A 17,581-nucleotide genomic window follows, 5' to 3' on the forward strand; every position below is an offset into this window, starting at 1 on the left:
GCAGTGAGGTTCGAGTTGCAGCATGTTGCTCCTGGCTACTTCGTATTGCTGCATGCTGTATCACATTAAAGGACAATGGAATGCAGCTGCAGCACGGTTCATGGTACGTGTATGCGGCTTTTGTGTGAGAAAGCAAGGGTGGTGTAGGGCCTCCAATTAATGGAGATAAAAATGCAAATGATGATAAATGGAACAAAACGTTTTTGTCTTTAGTCTGTGGTGTATAATTAGAGCGCAGGATTTTAATACTGCAGCGAGCCAGAAGGCCAAACAGATCAGAACTCACAATTACAAGTAAATGCATCATTTAATCATTTGTTTTTATCACTTGTCACGCTTTCCATGTCAATGTGTGTATCCTGGGAATTTCTAACAGTGAACATTAAACTGCAGCATGTGGATGCTTTAAGGCTATAGTCCCCAAAATTTGTGTATTTTTTTAAAATGGATTTTTCTTAAGGTCCACATGAAAAACACACAAAAGTAATGACATGCACAGTCAAAAGCACGCCAGAGCAACAGGTGGTGTAACCCTAGTCACTGTCTAAGTAAGTAATGTTTATTTATTGAGCGCTTTGCACAGACATAAAGTCAGAAAGCAGCGTACAACAAAAGTAAAAACTAGGAATAATCGCAAACACAGTTAATAGCAATACAAACAATGTTCAAATGAAATAACAATAATAAAAAATAAAAACAATAACCAGATAATAAAAAACAGATCAGGTAATGATAATAAAAGAATCTCAACAGAAGGCCAGAGTTCACAGAGTCAGTTGAATGTAGCAGGAGAAGTAGACTGATCCAAAGTCCCGGTGCCACAGACCTGTTTACCCCTAGTCTTTAAAATTTGTATGAGGAGCAACTAATAGATTTTGAGCCCGTGAACAAAGGCTGCGGACAGCAGTGTATTTAACAAGCTTTTGAAATGAGCAGTCTGGATTGTGTCCATTTAGTGCTCCGTGTGTAAGTATGAGAATTTTAAAACAAATTCTGAGGTCAGTTGGAAGCCAGTGTAAAAATATTTAATAGGATTAATGTGAGCTTGATCACTAGAACATGTAAGAAGTCTGCATTTTCCACTTTCATTTTGAAAAATATCTCTGTCCACATAAAAACACAGAAAATTGCCACAACAAGTCATCCATCCATTCTCTTCTATTTAGGCTTATCAGGCTCGTGGGGGGGACTGGAGCCTACCCCAGCTGCCACTGGGCTAGAGGTGGGGCACATCCTAAACAGATCACCAGTCTGATGCAGGGTCAGCACAGAGAGACAGAAACAGACAACCATTCACACTCACATTCACACCTATAGGCATATTAGAGTTACCAATAAACCTAACCCCACATGTCTTAAGACTGTGGGAGGAAGCCAGAACCCAAGTGGTTCCATTTTGAAGCCTGAAGATGAACATTTTTGCCATCCCCATCTTGGTGTTATGAAACCGAATGAGAGGTGGAGGGAGAGATTATGATTATGATTATGAGACTGCATGCTCATTGCTTACTGTCTTATGAGTGACAAGTCAGTAGGCCATCAGTATATCCTGTGTAATCCTTCTTTCTGACACTTTAGATGAACAAAATTTACAAAATGGGCTTAAAGCTTTAAATAACATTCCCTGCACTGAGCAACTGAGACCATGAGTGAGGAGCAAAGTGTTTATAGAGGTTAGAGAGCCATTTTCCCATGTGCGTGCAACCACAGATAACGCCCCCTTAAGGCACATATTAGATTAGATTAGATTAGATAAAACTTTATTAATCCCTTGGGTGGGTTCCTCCAGGAAATTCAGTTTGCACTAGCACAGCACCAACAGAAGTTCCATGTTACAGAGTTGGACTACCAAAAAGTAAAATAGGGATAAATAGGATAAATAGGAATACCAGTAAAATATACCCATTGATGAGATGTAGACAGCCCAAGTCTATTGCACATTTCAACTATTGTAAATCTATTGCACAGTAATTGTTGCACAGTCAAATATAAAAAATATTGCACAACACTACAGTTTAGTTGTTCTTTCCCTCCTTTGTCCTCCTGTTTCCCCTCCCTTTCCCCTCCAGTGAGGAGTTAAACAGTAGACTTTGGGAGAAGCAAAGCACGCTGAGCAGACTCCTCTGGCCGTTTATGACCATATGCAGAGGATGCCCAACATTGTCCATAATGTCCAGCAGTTTCTTTAATGTCCTCTTCTCTGCCACTGCCACCAGAGTGTCCAGCTTCATGCCAACCACAGAGCTACCTTCCTGCTAGTTTTTACATGTACATATAAAGTGTCACAAAGCATAATTTAGTTTCACGTATGAGACTTATTTAGTTACATTCTGACTGTTAAAGCATCTGTCCCAAGCCAAGCATCAGTCTTTGAATAAATATGAAACTGTTTTTCATGGCCTGAGGGTAGCCCAAGGATAAAGCATTAACAGCCCCAAACAAGAGGCAAAGTACTTGAGGTAGGTTCTCAAGGCCCTCCATTAAAATACCTCCTTCAAAAAGAATGTTAGCAGACTCTGGTTTGAGGTGGAGAGGATTTGAACAAATGGGCACTGCTTCATCAGAGACAGTCAGCACTCCCAACAGACTTTCCTCACTCGCACAATCCTGTTTTAAAGCAAAAAAAAAAAAAAAAAAAAGATTAGTTATTAGAAAACTGTTCCCATTTTGAAAAAAAAAAAACCTCCTCCCTGTCTTTACATCAGGTGGAAATCCTGAAGTGCTTTATAAAAATTAAAAGAAAAAGAAAGAGTATATATCAGCATTAATCTCTTAATTTAAGTCTTGGTAAAATTTCCATATCAAAAGGAAATTTTTCCCACTATTATGTGGGTTCTTAAGATGCATCTATAAAAAAGGTTATTATCACAGTGAGGTTTTACAGTACAAGGCTGCAATTTCTTGTCACATCTGATCTGAACTGAATACTGGACAAACAGAGTACGGCATTATTAAACATTCAAAAGTCATTAAACAAACACGTATTTATAAAGACAACAAAAATAACAGTACAGACAACACTTACTGACTGGAGAAGGAAAAATCCCTGTTTTTTTTTTTTTTTAACTATCTATCTATCTCCGTAAGATGGCCATGATGGCATGCTCAGTGAATACCTCAGGCAGCAGAAACCCAAGAAAGAGGAGGAACCATCATGGAGGGCCAGGCCCCTGCATGGTATGTACCACCGGCAGATAGATAAAGTGGCTGACATCCAGAAATCCTACCAGTGGCTGGACAAAGCTGGACTGAAAGACAGCACAGAGGCACTAATTATGGCAGCACAGTAACAAGCTCTGAGCACAAGATCCATATAGTCTGGGATTTACCACGCCAGACAGGACCCCAGGGGCAGGCTGTGTAAAGATGCCCCTGAGACAATCCAGCACATAACAGCAGGGTGCAAAATGCTAGCTGGCAGGGCATACATGGAACGCCATAACCAAGTGGCCGGCATAGTGTACAGAAACATCTGTGCCGAATATGGCCTGGAAGTCCCGAGGTCAAAATGAGAAACACCCCCAAGGGTGGTCGAGAATGACCAAGCTAAGATCCCGTGAGACTTCCAGATACAGACGGACGGGCTAACCAACCTGACATAGTGGTGGTGGACAAACAGAGGAAGACGGCACAGTGATAGACGTAGTGATACTGAATAACAGCAATATCAGGAAGAAGAAACACAGGAAGCTGGAGAAGTACCAAGGGCTCAGTGAAGAGCTCGAGAGGATGTGGAGGGTGAAGGTAACAGTGGTCCCAGTAGTAACTGGAGTGCGCAGTGCAGTGACCCCCAAGCTAGGCGAGTGGCTCTAGCAGATCCCAGGAACAACATCTGAGATCTCTGTCCAGAAGAGCGCAGTCCTAGGAACAGCAAAGATACTGCGCAGGGCCCTCAAGCTCCCAGGCCTCTGGTAGAGGACCCGAGCTGGAAGGATAAAGACTGCCCACAGGGGCGAGAGAGAATTTTTTTTTATATATGCACTTTGATGGTCTTGACTTACTGTATGCTACACAGATAAAGCCACATACACTGGATTTGCGGTGACCTGGTGACCAGCAATAAGGCAAACCGAATGATGAAGTGACTACGGATGAAATAACCAATGGTAACAAATGGTATGATAAATCTTTTATATTTGATTTGAATTTTTATAATAGTTGTTAGATTTGGACATTTCATTTTGTTGGAATTATTGTAATTCATTGTTTACTTGTCTTAAAAAAGTTTCCTTTGAATGTCTGCAGCGGTTTCAGCACTGACTAAACCTTTTAAGCACACAAATGTCACACAATTACTAATTCAGTTGCGCTGGTTCCCAGTTAACTTTGGATTCCACTTTAATATTCTAGTTTGGATTTTCAGAGCTCTGTATGGGCAACCCCAGCATACAATAGTGCACTTACAACCCCAGCAGGTTCCTGAGGTCATGTGATCAGGACCTGGTGGCAGTACAGCATATATGGCTGACAGCTGAAGTGAAACAGTGGCGGGCAGAAAAGTTCTTTTAAAAAGCAGCTAAAAAAGCTAAAAACAAAACCCACAAAAAACTACTTGCTTTTGCATAACTCATTGTCTTTATGCTTTTAATATTTTGTTCTCAAGCACTTTGTGTTATTTATGTTAAAAGGTATGGTACAAAGAAAATGTTTGTTTACTTTTACTTACTTTATTTACTTAACCAAACTGACGTGGACCTGCAAACACTAGGCAATCAGAACATTCGCTTTTTGTTTTAATTAAACTGTTCTCCTGAGTCTTGGAAGTCAGGGAACAAAGAAAATAATCATAATCCATGACACAAAACAAAAAACTATTCACATTTGATCTCAAACGGTATATTTTGGCCTTTTCCAAAATATGGTTAGAGTAGAGCTAGGGTGACTTAATCTGTGATGACTTCTTAAACATTTTTCTAATTTTATGCAATTATTAACATCTAACTTGTTAATAATAATAACAAAAATAATTTCAGAGTTAACATGTTATAGCAAAACAGCACTGAGCATAGCTTTATAACTAATCAGTTATGATTTTATCTTCCACAAACTTGACTTGAGCTCAAAGACAGGCTGTCCAATTTTTTTTTCTTTTAAATAAATAACGCTGTTCAATCTTTTGTTCACACTTGCGCTTGATATTCAAGTCGGCTTCTTTCAAACGATGCAGGTTTCATTCTAATTTGCTCTGCCCATGATGTTCTTTCTTTGGGTTTTTCGGCCTCATAATTAACTGTCTGCTCTTGTTGTGACTGAGAGAATAGCTCTGTATCGATCAGAGGCTCCGTATTTCTCTCACTTAAATTACACCTGTTGGAGGACCAGTGCCTCCGTTTGATCCGAAGGTAGAACCTATTTGACACTGTTCCTTAAAACTAGTTAAATGTTAACTCTATGTGACACACCCATGTCATGAGGAAAGGGCTTCTCAGAACGATCCCAAGTACCCTTTGATGCACTCATAGCGTGATAATGTAGCATGGACACCAAGCTCAAAACCTCTTTGTCCGGTTCATGTTGTGGTTCTTGGTCCTTTTGAACCTGCATTTTGTGTTTCTTGTGTTTTTTATGACCTTTTGTGTTATGGTTTATTATTCTTAGTGGGAATCCTGAGTTTATTCAATGTTAACCTTTGTACACTTAGGCTCCCCTCATGTCTTTGCCCTCTGTGTCCCCTTCTGTGTGTATGTGTTTAGGTGTGTTAGTCCTTGTGCCTTATCTCCCTTTTCTGTGCCCATGTATTCCGTTACAGTTACCGTTTAAGAATACGTTACTCTCATTGAGTAACGTAACGGAATACGTTACAAAATACATTTTGAGCATGTATTCTGTAATCTGTAGTGGAATACACTTTAAAAGTAACCGTCTCAACACTGGTCTTCGTGTCATGTTATGATGTTTTGTCTCCCTTCGTGTCTTCATGTCTCTCTCCCGTCCTCCCTCTCATGCTTCCATGTTCGTTCTGTTCAGTTCTGCTTCCCCTGTCTCGTGATGTTTATTCGTGTCAGCTGTGTTCCTTGTGTTTTCTCATTTCCTCGTTATCCTTCTGTGTATTTATGTCAGCGTCGCCTTCAGTCCCGTGTCGCGATCTCCCTCATGGCTGTGTGTCTCCTTTCCTGCCTGCCTGCACAGCCGTTTCGTGACAGTTCAGAAATAAAAGTAAACAAAGAATTTTAAAGCAGTGTACTGTAATGCAATATATATATAAATAAAGTCTTATTTCATGTTTGACAGTACTGAGCACACACATAAACTAATTAACTAATCTCAGGCCCATATAATGGATATGAGGCAGTTTGACTGATTGCATGTTGAATATATGACTGATCAATACAGGAAAGTCTAATAACAGACTGGTGAAAAGGCACCATGTAGATCAATACCAGTATGTGATTCTTTTCCGATAGTTACTATATGAAAGCTGCTCTCCTAAATCCTCTCTCTTGCACAAGTAAATTTGACTTAAAATTAGTGTTTTGAGATTATTATAAGGTACAAAAGCAAAAATATGTGACAAATTGTAAACTATAATAATGACAAAAGTTGATTTTGTTTTACGTGCTGACTTTATGTATGTACTAAGACTTCACTCCATTGGGTTTGGTGCTAACCAAGGTTTGGGTTTGATAGTGTCCACCCTAACCCTTTAACAGCAAACAAATGTCAAAGAGTATCAGACTTGATTAGAAAGGCAACATCCTTTACATTCTGAATATTTGCCTATTTACCATGTGGCTTAAACCAAACCAAACCAAACCAAACTCAAAACTAACCGTAAGCCATCCCATATGGAAAAGATATATATAAATCTTATAAAGTTTGTATCTGTCTTGTGTGAAACTTGTATGAAAAGCATACAAGAGTGAAAACAGATATAAGATCCCTTGAAAAATTATATAAATCAAACTTGTATGTTTTGGATACTTCCTAAAACAATATATGAAAGTAATGAGAAAGTGGCCACTTTCATGAGTAAATCATATAAGCCTTATATGATTCACTATATGTAGTATATGATTCACTATATGTATAAGTAGGCCACATCTTATGCAAGTCTTTTATAAGTTTTTTCTATTTCTTTTCCATATGGGATTCACTGGTGGTTTGCTAAAAAATGAATGGCTGTGAAAATTCAATTTTAATTTCAGTTTTATTTATATAGCGCCAAATCATAACAACAGTTGCCTCAAAGTGCTTTAGACAAACAGAAAAAAAAGACTCAGTGCTGTACTTTGTTCCCAACTCGTCCCATGTTGATCCCTGGACTATTAGAACTTTTGTCTTTCCCCATTGCAATTGCATTAACATCATTCTTTTTGAGTACAGTGTGAAATATTGCTGGAGATTTGGTTATACTGATTTAATATGCCTCTTTTGCATGCATTATAGATTTTCAATCACTAATTCAAATTCTTCCCAGCTTCCATAATATAACGGCTTAGTCCTTCTGCCATCATTTACGAGGAAGTGACACCATCAAAGTTTTCTAAACAGCATGGCACAGTAAGTAGTATCTCTTCTGTATAAAATTTCAATAACATTTTAAAAAAATTGGCACACCCAGGCTTTGCAAATCTCAAGTTTTCAGAAAGAGTTGCACCGTGTCTTTGTTGATCTAGAAAAAGCATATTATAGGGTGCCAAGAGAGGAACTTTGGTGCTGCATAGGAAGATCAGGGGTGGCAGAGTAGTATGTGAGGGTGGTGGTGGACATGTATGAGCACAGGGAGACAGTGGTGAGGTGTGTGGTAGGAGTGACAGATGGATTCAAGGCACAGGCAGTATGGCACTAGGGATGGACTCTGAACTCCTTGTTTACAGCAGTGATGGACAGGCTTACAGATTAGGTCATGAAGTCAGAAGTCTCCATGGACTATGATGTTTGCAGATGGCATTGTGATCTGTGTAGTGATAGGAGAGAGCCTGGAGAAGTGAAGGTATGCAGTGGAAAGAAGTGGAATGAAAGTGAGAAGCAAGACAGAATACATGTGTATGAATGAGAGAGAGACAGAGGGAAAGGTGAACATGCAGGAAAATAGTGTTGGTAGGCGAGTTTAATGGCATGAACAATCCAAAGCAACATACATTGTCCATGAGAGGTGAGGAAGAGAGTGCAAGCAAGGTAGAATGGGTGCAAATGACCATCAGTGATGATTTGTGACAGAAAGACAGCAGCTATGTTGTATAATTTGGAGATAGTAGCACTAACTTAAAGGCAGGAGATGGAGCGGGAGGTGCCAGAGCTAAAGATGACAAGATTTTTCCTAGGAGTGACCAGAATGGAGAGTATTAGAAATGAGTATATCAGAGGGTGTCATGATTCTGGGTCATTTGGTCCAGCATTTTGAGTTTAGTGTTATTTGTGAGTTTCATATTATAAAGATGGTTTAATTTCAAGTTTTACAGTTTCCTTGTATTTGCAGTTTATAGTTTGTTCTCTATTAGGTTCCCTTTGTGTCCTAGAGTCCCCCACTCATTATGCCTTGTCTCGCTTTTCAGTTTACGTGTTCTTCTCCTTGTGTTTTGTTTCATGTCTCCCCTGTCTGTCATGTGCGTTCATTTATGTTCTCTGTGTCCTTCTGTCTCTCTCTCAACAATGTATTTGTTTTTGTCCCCTGTTCCTATTTCTGTTTCTTCCCCGGTCTGCGCGTTTCCTTTTTTATTTTGATAGTCTCTCGTACCCATGTACAGTTTTGCTTCCTCTTGTGCCATTAGGTCTATTCTTCCCAGCTGTGTTCCCCATGTGTTTTCGCTTCCCTCCTCAGACCTCTGTGTAAGTGTGTGAATTTTCTTTCATTCGTTGTCAGGTCATTTGTTTACCATGTATCATGTTCCAGGTATTCATGTTTCTCAACTCCAGGTTTTCATGGTTTTAGTTTACCCAGTCTAGGTTACTGTTTAGTTTCGTTTTGGTCCGCCTTTGTCCTTTGTTTTGTATTTTTTCACCGGCCTTATTAAACAGCTAGCTTTCTGTTAAAACCAGGTTTTGCTTTACGTGTCTGCTTTTTTGGTCTACAACACTAACTCCACTCAGTCTGCAGGATCAGACTCTAACAGAAGGAGAGCTCAGCTTGAGCAGTTTGGAGACAGAGGCAAGGCTGAGATGGTTTGGAATTCATACATGCACTGGAGCCATTTGATTTTAAGAATGAACACAGCAACTTTTTATAAAGAATCGAGACATTATATATTTACACAGAAATAATCCTCAAAATTTGTTATTTTTTTCTTAGGTCTTGGACGTTTTATGTGATGAGCATGTTGGTTCCAGGGACAGAATTAATAATTTAAATAAGCGCGAATGAGCTATTGTAAATCCTATAGATTATTTGTAACAGTTAACGTATGTTTAATGTTTAATGTTGTATGTTTAATGTTTAATGTAGAGCTGTTGTTTTTAATTGTATTGTTCTGTTGTTTATGGGCCTTTTTTGTCTTTCATGTTCATGAAAGAGTAGCAACTCTATTGCAGGAGCTAATGTAGCTCTTAATAAACTAAACTAAACTAAACTAAACTAAACTAAACTAAACTAATAATTTATGGACGTCAGAGACAGGAAGTATTAAAAGCGGCTCATTTTTTTATTTTAATGATTTGATTTCTTCTAATATCATGAAGGAGGTCTTTGTTTTTGTTCGGATCAGTGCATTTACATTAATAAACTTTAAAAACAAACAAACAAATTATTATTGGTTTTATTGATGTGTGTGTTTGTTTTCAAAACAAAGAGAAGTAGAAGGCAGACATTTAACACAAATGAGATTTATTCTTTATACAGTGTAATTTGTGTTAATCCACTACTAAAAGAACTGCTGTGTTACAGCACAGCTCATGAGGTCACCATGCGCTGTCCATGGTCCTGAAATTATAATATAACTTTATTAAAGAGAGTTCTTCTTTCCCAGTGTTGCCAAGTGTTCTCTCATACAGGTTGGGGTTTTCTCTCTAATAATGTAGGGACTTACCTTACAATATCAAGCACACTAAGATGACTGCTGTGAACATACGCTTCATAAGTAAAACTGAAGTGAACTGAATTTAGAACTAAACAGCGATTCAGGAAGTGGCTGTGTGAAGCAGTCCTGATTGTTGAAATGACATTTGTTCGTTTTTGCTTCTTTTGTAAGCTCACTTTTTGAGTCAACATTTTTCTCACTTGTAATGGCAATGATATGATTTGGTAGCAGCCGCTCAATAGCGTTTAGACGATTCTATTTACTTAGTGTTGATTGGAAATCATAGATTGTCCATCTGTGTATTTATTTTCTCAGTGTCAGTCAGACTGTGATTGCACACAGTTTAAATTCTTTTGCTGTTCTCATTCTGCACAGCAAAAGAGATCTTGATAACAGCTCGATAGTCTCTGACAAGCAGCCAGGCTCTATAAAAGCATCAACCTGTCTGTGATGTGAGCAGCAGTATATTTAACTGGTGGCTCTTTGACTCCACTTACCGTCTCCTCAGTGTTGTAAATTTTTTGGTCTAATAATTTTTGCTTCATTATGAATCAAAATATGCTGGATTTTGACATGAGAGTGTGTGTACAGGGGTGTCATCAAATATAATTTACGCTGTGACTGAGATGGCTTTTATACTAGGATGCCATTAGAAAATAATCCTAGTTTATAATAATCTTATAATATATAATAATAATAATAATATAATAATCTTACTTTATTTATGATAGACTTAAAAACTCTTTAGTAAAAGGAATGAACAAACAATGAGGGAACACAATTAGAAGTAATTTATAGTGTTCACATAAAGACACATGGTGAGGTAAACAATCTAAGCTGGAAGGGGAGCTGTTCCAGTGCTGTAGATTACTCTCTAGTATGAACTTTTAATACATTTATTGATATCCAAATATTCTGGTTTTATTTGACCCTGTGAGGTCTAATTCCTCATCAGTCCTGAGACGTCTGATTGTAAGTTATGAAGATAAACAGCTAGTATTTTTTTTCAAACAAGATCTGATTTATGTTCTTTGTTTAATCATTATAGCTAGTAAGAGTCTGCCAACTGTTGTTCGACTTTCCTGAACAAGCTGTGTGGGGAAAAAGAAGAAGCAAGCCTCTGCAAGAACATATATGTGACCAAAAGCTCTATAAATAATCCTACATTGCAAATGTGGCTCCATGTTAAAGTTGTAGTATATACATCACCTGATGAAAGCCAAAAGTCAAAATGTGTTGGTCATTGAAGTTCTACAGGTGTCCTACCGTCCTCCTCAGTGGTCCAGCAATACATCTTCTCTGTTTAGCTGGTGGAGTGATGCTGAGGTAGGTGAAATATGTTTCTGTACATGTAAGAGTCAAGAGTCTATTGGCAGTATTTTCAGCCATCTGCTGTAATCCAGTCTGGATGCAAGAAAAGCATGGACAACCTCTCAAAGTCGTTAAAACAAAGCGGTTTACCCTTTTCCAAAAGTCTTTATTGAAAAAAAAAGACTTTGAACACAGATCTTTCAAAACAAAATAAAAACAAGGTTCTTACATGAGATTTACAGTAATATGCACAGACCTGAGGTATGAAGTAATGCTCTGGAATGAAACCAGCTGGTTGGCAGCAAGTGGGAATATCAACCAAGTTTTCTGTTTGATCTGAGTGAGGAAATTTTTGCACAGTTACTCACCTACGACACGTCTGAAGGAGTTTACCTGGGACTCAATGGCAGGCTTCAAATGCAGTTGTTGGGTTTACAGATTATGTTTTTAATCCCTCTTTGCAGAATTTAACTGAAATTATCACGGCCAGTGAGCAGCACTGCAATTATGGATGTGTTTAAATATTTTAAGATGAGATATTTCTACTTCAACTGGCTTAAGAAACTTTGTTTGTTTTCAGTGATTTGAAAGGTTACACTGGCTGGTGTAACATGAAAACATATGTTGCACATACAGCAACTTATGCTCCTATCCAGACAACATCTTTTTAAGGCAAGGCCCTGTATATTTCAGCAAGGTAATGTTAAACCACACACTTCAGCTCTTACAACAGCACAACTTCATAGTAGAGGAGTCCTTGTCCTGAACTGACCAGCCAGCTGTCAAGACTTTTCACCACCTAAAACATTTAACACATCGTGAAATAAAAAAAATATGACAATGAGGACTCCCAGAGATCTCCCTACTTTTGTTTTTCTTAAAGTGTTACAAACATTTTGATTTTTTCTGTCGATCTACAGATAGATAACAGAAAAACGGGGAAAATATCCTGCTGTTCTTGCTTTTTTTCTAAAAAAAAAATTAAGACCTAACATATGTCAAGTCATATGTCATTAAAAAAATGGTATGATCCACATCTAGCTCAGATGCACCTCGGGGGTGGACTTTGTGATAGTAATTGGACAGGCTGATTAAAACATATGGAGGCATGATGGCTTTAATGAGCCCTTGATGATAATGCTACAGTTTGGGTAAAAGTAATGATACTGGCATTACAACTGGCTCACCCGTTGGCTGGAGCTCAATTACATGGCACGATATGATGTGTTGACTGCCTTCCAGGTTCCATTATATGGTGATAGAGAGCAGATGAACCAACCAGGAGCATCTGCCAGGGTTCATTCTGCCTGTAACAGTTTGTATTTGTGCTGAAAACACTTTTTTGCCAAACACACATCATCCTCATTTGAAGGAACAAAAGAAAACTAATACAAATTTAACATGAAGGGATCACTGATAAACTGTAAGTGTGTTTGTGGCTGATGTAGATAATGTTTTTATCTAGATTGTATTTTATTTAATATGCTCAGAAGCAGAGTCCGTTGTGCTTTCGTGGTGAAAACTGTAAAATCGGCACAGACCTTTCAAAGAATGACACATTGCATTTCTCCCTCCCAGCTCACTGTGTAATTGTCAAAGACATAATAATGACTGACTGGGATGGAATTCAATTTCCTGATTATTTTGTTATTATTATAATTACAGTATGTCCGCACAGTAAATGGATTACATTTAACATAGTGCAGCTAAGAAGCGTTACATGAGAGGCAAAAGAAGTGACCTGACATTTCTATAATGGCTTACTGTTACTGTGCGAGTCTTTTTTTTCTTTTCTTTTTTTTCATTTATAGCGGCTGTCATTCCAGTGGCTCCTTCAGCATACAAATCCCCTTTTTTCCCCAGGAAAACTCATAATTCCTAAGCTCACTACAAAGGGTGTGAATTGAAGAAGCTGCTGTGCGTCCTTTGTGAAATTTCCCCAATCAGGAGTGGCCTAGTTTTGAAAGTCAGGAACAGTTTCTAAAACCGTTCAGTCTCCCAACTTCTAGAGATTCTTTAGGTGACTTTGAAAGAAGTCAGTTTGTACTCATGTGTTCGGAAGTCTAGTTCACTCAAAGTGCTTGTTCACAGGACTTTCAGCATTTGTCATGTCATGTGTTGCTGTGAGCCAAGCCTCTGCAACTTTCCACCTTTTCCAGAGTCCTGTCTTTTAAGCCATCAGTGCAACATTTGATCATCACCTTGTGCTGCTGCTGTTGGTCTCTGGTATGCCGGTTTCTTGCCAGTAGGGGGCAGGAGTGATCCAGATTTGATGCTATGTGCTATCTAGTGGCTTCTATCTAATTTGGGGCAGGAGGTGTAGCAGGGAGGATGCTTTTAAGCTCCACTGCCTCTATAGACCCAGATGCATGCAGGGAAAGTCTGCTGCTCCCAAGGTCAGCCATCTGAGGACCGGCAGTGACCGCAGCTCCATCTCCTCTTCCACTGATGACCGCTGGACTAATTGGCTATAGGTTGCCTCTGCGACACTGAAAATGAAACTGAAGCGAAATGACAGCCCCTCTGGATTATCTGAGATGCAGCTTTTTAAAGGTCCCATATGGCAATTGTCACAGGCGAGGCTGTTTGAGGGGAACTCTCCATATCCTATTTCATTAGCCTTGTCTGCTGTTGTGGATGAGATGTAATGTGGTGGAAAAGTGCATCTCAACATCCCTTTCTCCGATGGTTGCTGTCATATCACCACCAGGGCAAATAAGCTTAGTCATGGGTATTGAGCTTACTCCCTCACTTGCTTTTGTGTGTGCTGATTGATGGTGCGTAATCTATTAAGAGGATTTGGTGCTAGTTTGAAATTGAGGGCACAAGTGCCTGGGAATTAGCTTTCTTAATGTCAGGAAGTTCTACAGGAACAAGAGGTGAGGGCGACTTCAGTGGTGATCTGGGAGAAACTCATTAGCTGGGAAAGCTGTTTAGCACCAACAAACAGTCTATGTGTCCTCAGATAAGGAAAGCATAGAGGGTACATTTTGATTCATTACCAAACTATAGAAGAAGTCGATATTTTATCACTCCCCAACTTCAGCATTTAGTTATGTAAGAATGTAAGAGCCATAGAAAACAGGAACTTCTTTTATCAAACCTACCACCCCCAAAGGTCAGAACACTTTTAAATTACTACAAATGTTTCACACAATTCATAGCATATTATGCAATGTATGGCCTTATGTCCACATACAGCTTATGTAAGTGGTTAGAGTTAGTCTAAATGATCTTAAATCATTTAGACTAACTCTATGATCTTAAATCATTTAGACTAACTCTATGATCTTAAATCATTTAGACTGCTAATAGGTAATGAGGAAAATGGTAGTAGGGTGGCACGGTGGTTAGCACTGCTGCCACACAGCAAGAATGTCCTGAGTTCAAGTCCACCATCAGGCCAGGGTCTTTCTGTGTGGTGTTTGCGTTCTTCCTGGGTACTCTGGTTTCCTCCCACAGTTTAAGACATGAACTTAGTGGGGATAGGTTAACTGATCAGTCTAAATGGTGTACCCTGCCTCTTGCCCTATGACTACTGGGATAGGCTCCAGCGCCCCCTGCAACCCTGAAAAGAATAAGCAAATGGATGGAGCATGTACTGGTGGCATGCAGTAAGTTTTACAGAAAGGCAAGCGGATGATATGATGCTTATAGGTTCTAATCTGAAAGTGCCGCCGTCTGAGCCTTCACTTGGTCAACTTGCCTGTTTTACTGGACCAGACATGGTCAGAACTGCCATCCCCTCTCCATCATTGTCACAGTTTTCCTTGCTTATACACTAAAGGAGCCACTAACAACTTTTTCACACTTCATCTTCTCTCAATCACACATGTTAGCCAAGGTGGTTAGCAAAAGGAAACTCATTTATTACGATGTTAAATCACTGAAGCACATCCATTTGTTGTTGCTAGGTGTTTCCATACATGTCACCACAAGAAGGTTTATTTTGTCTCCGAGCACAGTCTCAAGAGTGTGAAAAAGCTACCAGGAGACAGGCCATTACATGAGAAGACCTGGCCAGGGCTGTAGAAGGGTGTAGTAATAATGAAATAATGGAATGCGGAAGAACAGAAGGAGCACTGCCAAAAACTTCCAAACTGGCCTTCACCTGCCTGTTCTTGTGCATTCTTCTAACCAAACTTTTGGAAACAGACTCCATGAGCATGGTACAAGATCCCAAAATCCTTTAGTTGGATCACTAGTCATAGCCCAAGACCATAGAGCTCCACTCGCATTCGTAAAAGAGAACACCAGAACTGGGAGATCCTGTTCTCTTCACAGAGGAGACCCCCAGGGCACATTCTCCTAAGGAGAATGCCCAAATTTCTTTGGGTATGCAAACAGGTACATGAGGTCCACACACACCACTGAGCCACATTATGACCAAAGTTAGATGATTTACATTTGAAGTTGACTGTCATTTTATTCTCAGGAGATTCATAAGAGATTTATAAGAGCAGAGATTTTCAAACTGAATATTTTGTTAATCAAGATCCAATGTGTGATTTAAGCGTGTTGTTAATTTTTGGAGCAGTGCATTTACATACATGTGAACAAACAAATGTGTATTTTTACTTTTTTTTTTTTTTCATTTAATACGTTCCCCAGCTGCTTCTCCTGAGATCCTTTTTTCAGTTAACATTTTTTGGGTGTTTTTCTATATCCAAAGGGATGACTTGAGAAGAAAGGCTGTTATATGCTTGGCAAATTGTAAAGCCCCTTAAGGCAAATAACAAAGACTCAGTCGTTCCAAATAAAACTGTCAGTGCCACCATTGTTTTACTTTCTATGAAGTCACTTGGCTGAAATGGTTTCTATGCAGGTAGTCGGCACCATTCAGAAAGCAGGATCAAAGTAACTAAGATTTTACTGTCGAGTCCCCTCACCTTTGGAGCTTGTCATACCTTATGATTGAGAGAATGCTAGTTATCAGGAAATTCTGAAGAAGAAACATAAAGAAAAGAAACAGAGCTAAGTGAGGGGTATACAGTGTCTACATAGAAAGGTGATATGCTTGAAGGGAAATTTGATTTTCAATGATTTGTTCAACAGCAGTGTAAATAACGCCAGTTACAACTACAGCAGACTACAACATTTTACAGGTAGTACAGGAAGCTTCACTAAAAAACCTATCTGGTTTTTCTGTGCCAGGAGCTGTTGTGGCCTAAGGCAGGACGATACAATATGAACAATAATTAGGAAAAAATGATTTCCTTGATAAAAAAAAATGAGCCACGGTTAACATAAAGTTGATAGAACTCAGTCCATCCATGTTTTTACAGACACCATGAAAGGCCAGTGATAATAAAAAATAGCACCAAGGCAAACCAGTCATGGAGCTAGTATAGAGTTAGATGCTTGTCCAGTTAGGCCGACGCACACACAGCATAGAGAAAAAGCAGAGCAGTTAGCAGCAGCACATGTGGTAATGTGTTAGGAGAAAAAAGAGAAAACTACCACCGAAAATAATAGCAAAAACTCAAGCAATCAGAGTTACACAACAAGACGGGCCAACGAATGCAGCCCAAGGCTCAAAAGACAAGGATGTCATTGAAATAAATGGTCAGAGGATTCAGTAATGTCAAGATAATTTCCCTATTTACAGTCCAACAAAGAAACAGAGTAGCATGCATTTCAAATTGTGCCAAAAGCACGTTTCCACAGAGGCAGGTGACACCACAAACCATAATGGAAGACCCCAGTGGTTTCTCCAGTGCAGTGACTTACCACAACAAATGAAGAAACACACTGATATCATGAATGCAACGGCCTACTTTAGTGTAAAAGATATGATCCCTAAGAGCAATCAAAAATGTTGCATTTAAGAAGCAGATTAAATAGAGTGACCCTTGTTACCAACTCCCAGGCCATAAATATTTCTCTCAGATGGCACCAACTGTACATATAGTGTAGAGAAACAGTTGAATACCCATTTCATACTTTGTACCACATTGGATTTGTGTTCAAGTCACAAATCTCATATGAACATTTCTTTGAGACAGTGCTGTATTTCTTGTGAGGTTCTTACCTCTTTCCAGTGAATGTGTGTGAATCTATACAAAATAAATAATACAGTATAAAAGATTTTTTTTGTTTTTGATTTAGTTTTATTTATATAGCCCCATTTCACAACAATGAGCTCTTATATTGTAAGGTAAAGACCATACAATATTAGAGAAAGAAATCCAACAATCACACAACTCTGTATAAGCAAGGACTTGGGAACAATGGAAAGTAAAAACTCAATTTTAACAGTTAGAAAAACCTCCAGGAGAACCACGCTCAAGGAAGCGGCAGACATGGGGGCGAAGGGA

The sequence above is a fragment of the Pelmatolapia mariae genome, linkage group LG12 (assembly GCF_036321145.2).
Source record: "Pelmatolapia mariae isolate MD_Pm_ZW linkage group LG12, Pm_UMD_F_2, whole genome shotgun sequence".
NCBI classification, from domain to species: Eukaryota; Metazoa; Chordata; class Actinopteri; order Cichliformes; family Cichlidae; genus Pelmatolapia; species Pelmatolapia mariae.